Here is a 6,000-nt window from a genome sequence, read left to right as displayed (position 1 = left end):
AGCTAATCCTTCTAAAATTTGCTCAGCCCTAACCCTAAACAATGTTTTCACCAGACTCCTAGACTAAACTTTTAATTTATCACTGACAGATTTTTGCATTATTAACTGTTTCATAACACTCATAATCATAATATTCCTATGATCGTCTTTCCTGTGTCCAGTTCACTGAAACACAACCACGGCTCAAATGTAATTAAGGGGATTTAATGGATTATGAACAATAACAAGGGCCAATTATTTGCAAACCTCTGCACAAAGAAAGGATTCATTGTTTAAGCGAGCACAGATTTCCATAAAAAATGGAAATCAACAGGCAAACAGTGCTGCTATTTTTCGTATTAATGCAAATGTACATTTGTACATTTGTGGTTCATTTCATCCACCAACTCCTGTAAAGCAATTTGTGTAGTGCTTTATGGACTTTCTGAACCATGAAATGAACTATATTAGGGTCTATCATTACAGAATACTGCAATCCACTGATACAGCTGTCTCTAATCTTGTTTACATTATCCAGATGCGAAAATTTAGTGGCTCAGTTTATCTGCTTTAGCTTGTTTACTGGAAAAACATAAATCAATGTGTAAATTCTTGTGTGTACGTGTGAAACTGGAACTTCTGCAATGCGGTGGTGAGGAGCAGACAATAATCTACAAATGGGCTAACAGGGATTTATCTTTCAAAGATAAAAAAGACACCGATATAAGGATTTTTGGAATCGTCACCAGGCTATCTGCTGTTAACAAATGTCTTAGGGATGTTTGTTTTGTTTCTTTAAACCAAAAATGGTCATGAGAAAAATACACAGAATAGTATGAAGAAGTGAGGCTGGGGCTGATTTCTCTCTAGCTCAAGCTATAAATTAGTGCAGCCTAACAGTGATAGTCGTATCAGGTGATTACAGCCCTAGATTTGATCTCCATTCGGGCTGATATTTTTCAGTCCATTTTGCTAACACCTCCATAACATTGGCAGTGACTGAGAAGGTACAATGTGAAGAATAAGTTTAGTGTTTTTGGTTTGAATGAAAGGGTTACAACTTTTCTGTTTAACTTGTTTAGTATTCAGAGTAAATACAACATGAAGCCAGTAAGTCACGGGATGGATTTGAAACACTTAAAAATCATGAATGCAGCTGACTATTTGCTTTGTGTGTAATAGTTTGACCCACATCATTCTTGTTATGTCATCGCCAGCGTATGTGTCACCACTGACAACTATTGAAAGATATTAGATTTTAGCTCTCCCATCTAATATCATGACCAGCCATGATCAAATGTTATGGACACTGAAGTACATTCACTGAGCATGCATTAATATTTTTTTTTCAACACAGACACCTGAACTGTTCCCTTGTGACCGTCTGGGTACAGCACGTCCTCTGTTTGCAGTCAGCTCTTGCTGCCCAAAAGTCCACAAAGTTCTCCTTCTCTCACTCTAGTAGTACAGTATGTATGACTGTTTGGATGTGAGTTAGTGCTTGGATTCTAAACACCATGCCACAGACCACCATTCCCAAGCTGTCTACATTTGCACACATAGTTTCAGCCTGACAACATCTTTAAAAGCTGAGCTTGAACCGACCCGTGAGCTTGTAAAGGCTGACATTTTGGGGTTGCCTGCGATTCAGCAATGTGCCTTGGGTTTAGCCAACATTCTTTGTTCAGGTTGATTTGCTTATCAATGCAGGTGCACTTCCTTAGATTTGAGTCGGAGGGAAAGTGGGGGTAACCTACAGTAAGTCAGGAGTGTTCACACTGCATTTGTTTTTTTTACTATTTTAAGAAAGTTCACCATTAAAAAAGTTAATAGTATTTAAGAGTTATTTACCAAATATATATTCCAGAGTAAATGTTAAATCCAAATTCACACGTCGATGTCACTTTACACTTTTCATACTGCCAATATGCCCTCTAGTCCTGGCGTGTCAAACGTTATCGGGACCAGCCATATAAAGTTTCTAATCTGCCCGCCAAATGAATTTATTTAAAAAAATACTGATTTTATGGACTGTATTTGAGAAAAAAAGATTTGGGAAAAAAAGTCTCTGGTATTCCACTAGGGGGTAAAAAAGAGCAATAAACCCAGGGTCATAAACATAAGCTAGTGAGAAAATGTGCTAATGATATATATTTCTTCATTAGCAAGCAGAAAATTTGTTGCTGTAACCATGTTTCTTTCCAAAAGAACCAAAATAGAGGTTTAATGATCCCACTTCAATATAACGGGCTATTTTGTGTAGTGAAACCATAATTCCGATTATTAGATTTTTATTAGTGATTTTATAATGAACTGCAGTGTGTTCATGTGCTTTGTATGTGATATATATTTAATCCATTTGTGCATTGAGAATGTTGCTTTCAGATAAATGCTGATAAATGAATACATTTAAGAGGAATTTGACTCATGTCCCATCTCGATATTGGACTGAGTGTAATGTGGCCCATTAACAAAAAAATGTATCATGTTAAGTGTAGTACTGTTCTGGTGGAACAATGTTTCATTCCCACTGTGCGAGTTGAGAGGAATGACAAAGCCTACTTGACTTGACTTCTGGTAAATACTGCACCAAAGAAAAGAAAAGTAGAAAGTAAGAGTAGGAGATTGCGGGCATGGCAGCAAAATGACTCTTATTTTTGATAATAATAGATAACCAATGGCATGTTACTCCATTTTTTTCATCTGTATCCCAATAATGCAATTTTCAACACCCCTGACCTAAATTGAAGCACAAGCTCTTTTTCTGGCTGATAAGATGCACCACTGGGAATGTGGCCAAAGGCAAAACTCTCTAGTTTCCCGCAGTGGCCTTTGTGTATTTCAAGGGATGTTTGTATATGCTGTAAGGCTGATTGGGATTTGGGATAGAGGCACTTGACCTCCATGGCTGCTTTTTGGTTTTGTACATAGGGTCTAAGGTTGGGTTTTGTGTGTGTGTATGTGTGTGTGTGGGTGTGTGTCAGGGCTGGGTAGTGACCTGATGGGGAGATCTCGAAACCAGGGGAAGCTGAAACAATGAAAGAGGTGGCCCATGTGTCTCTTGCTTACATGATACATTACAGCAGTTTAAGACATAGATAGATTACTGAGGCCTGACATGGTGTATAAACAAATCCTGACAAAGTACAGCTGTATATTTATACAATATCCTGCTAAATTTTAGTAAGAGCATTTGGATGGATGGAAGAGGAAAAGGAGAGAGAGAGAGCATGAGGGTGTGTGTGCGTGTATATACAACCTATAAAGTTCACAGAGGTCTAAACTGGGTTGAGGGTGGAATGAGCTCTTCAACAGTGCTTAAACTCTCGTTGGTCACCAGGGGCCACTCAAGATGAGGTCAAAGGTAAGAAGAGATCAAAAAACTACCCATTGGCCAAGTTAAAACTGCTGCCGGCCGCTCACAGCTGGGGGACTGCAACACAGCAATGCTGCATACACAGCCTTTGTTCCCACTATTTAAACATGTTTTAGCATGCACTTGTAGATTTGAGATATTAAACCTAGTTATTTCATCACCATGTGATCTTAGTGGGATGCCTTCAAGTGTCTGACCAAGTGCTACTGCCCTAATATGCATAAATATTATATCAATACTCTCTTACTTCTCTGATGTCTCTGAAAGGTGTTTAAAACAGGTGCTGAAAAAATCTTGAATATTCTCGCACATATAATGTATGTCAAAATGGTTACTTGCCTGCTTTGTCATATTCTATGCTCATGAATATGTAGCAATATGTGAATATGTAGCTAGATTGTAGCAATCTCTGAGCTCTCCAGTTTCCTCCCACCTCCCAAAACATGTCTGTGTGAGTGTGTGTGTGTGTGTATGGCGTTCTGAGATGGACTGGTCTCATCTAGGGTGTGTTCCTGAGACTCACACCTATACACTTTAGATCTAATATATTGCCCTTTGTAATTTATAGCAGTTATATGAGTTTAAGTAAATGTGTTCTCTATATAGCTGTACACAGGACTTAGGTGTCAGATCCTGACACACTTCTCCAGCTGTTGCACCTCAATGATTTATCCTGATTCTTTACTCCTGCTCTCTTTCTCCTGCTTCTTCATCTATAGATTTCTGCACTTGGGACTCGTCTCCTGTAGTCATGGATAAACTCACATGGATATCCAAAAGATCTACACATCCCAGAAAACAGTATGCTTCAATGCATAATCCCCCCTGGACATCATAGACGTGTACCTAAAAACTGCTGCTGTAGTCATAAAGACTACCCTATGTTCATCCAGGATCCCTATTAATAACAAGCTCAAACATTTTGTATCTGTTTAACATATCTAGTATGGTTTGCTTTATATGTACTTTATATGACTGTGTACTGTAATGAACCCTGAAGAGATATATGTTCCCCTTTGAGTCTGGTTCCTCTCAAGATTTCTTCCTCATGTCATCTCAGGGTGTGTTTTTTTTCTTTCCACTGTCACCACTGGTTTACTCATTATGGATCTAAGGATCTAAATTTCTGTAAAGCTTTGTTATGATGATGTCTACTGTTAAACGCAATATACAAAAAATGAACTGAATTTAATTGAAGGTTAATTATCAGAAGGAAGTAAGTCAAATCACAATCCTGCCAGAGAGGCACTACTGTATAAAAGGATTCACCAAACAATAAATGTGGTGTAATAATTATACAAGCAGGAATACTGTATTGTACTGTTAAGGCTATAGGAGTTTATTGTTACTTGAGTTTTCTGTCTCTTGCTGTGCTTTTTAGTATGGCTTGGTACCTCATCCCCAAAGACAAAGACTGCAAATGCAGCTGGTTTGATGTTAACTGGTATCTGATTATGCTGGATTTGATGTTAAAAGCGATGTGCTGAAGTTTCAGCCTTTCTCATTGTGATCTTAGACCTAAGTTATCATTAAGATATGATGTAAGGAAAGACAGAGTTGCTAAATAGAACTTGCCATTAAAGCCTTTGGCAGAAATAAATCCTTCACTCTGCCTTCATTTGAAGTAATCCTTGTTGTTTTTCCATTTGACATCCCACGACTTTGCTCCAGTAATTTCAAAAGACTTTACTGGTGTGACAGCTGAGATGCTGATAATTACGGGAAGCTGAGACGAGGGTTTTTAATGCTGAATTCCATAACCATTTGCACAGAGTATTTAACCTGAAAATATAGCAGGACACCAGCTGTTCTTGGGTTCTGTTTCCAGAAAACTTTAGGAGCTTCCCAGCAGATGTGCAATTGTTCGTGTAGAGAGAGCAGAGGAGAAGACAGACAGACAACTCTGTGGAACTCTAGTTCTGTGGGTCAGAGGCTGAGGTGAGCTTCCCAAGTGTCACACAGTTTCCTGTCCATCAGGAAGTCAGCTTTGTTTGTGGCCATTTTATTAAATGTGGAGCTGAAGATGAAAAAAAAATCCTTATACAGGAACCTTCCCTGTTTAAATGCCTTATAATATAGTGCATGTTCATACATGGTGGCTTTCTCGAGTGCTGATTGGCTCGCACTTCCTCCACCTCAGCTCTGATCACTGCTCCCTGATCATTATTTTCATGTCTACTTTGGTCAGCCTCTATCTTATTCTAATGTCACCACCCCCATCAACTCCTTATGCTATGTGGTTTATTACTACTTTGAGGACCTGGACAATGACAATGCTTTTTAGAATTGGCATGGAAAACTACAGAGGCCAGAATGAAGATATGATTGAAGGTAAATACGAAGAGTGGTTATACACTCTTAAAGGGTTCTTCAAGGGTTTTTTGGATGGTTAAATTTCTGAGCTTCTTAAAAGGGTTCTACTTGGAACTTTCTCTGATAGGGAAGCACCTAGTTGTGGGTTCTAAATAGATGTGGGGTATGTATGGGGTATTCATTGGCTATTGTTTGGGACATGTTCATGTCTGATAATAAGAATTTAGCTAGAAATGTCACACATTTTTTTGAGATTACAACCTTATTTCAATGGAACTGTGCAGAATGTTTTTCAAGGCTCTACATAAATCATTCATCAGACAGAAAACTGT

Source organism: Pangasianodon hypophthalmus, chromosome 7, assembly GCF_027358585.1.
Source record: "Pangasianodon hypophthalmus isolate fPanHyp1 chromosome 7, fPanHyp1.pri, whole genome shotgun sequence".
In the NCBI taxonomy this organism is placed as follows: Eukaryota; Metazoa; Chordata; class Actinopteri; order Siluriformes; family Pangasiidae; genus Pangasianodon; species Pangasianodon hypophthalmus.
The sequence above is the reverse complement of the archived record's forward strand: the minus strand, read 5'-3'. Positions refer to the sequence as shown.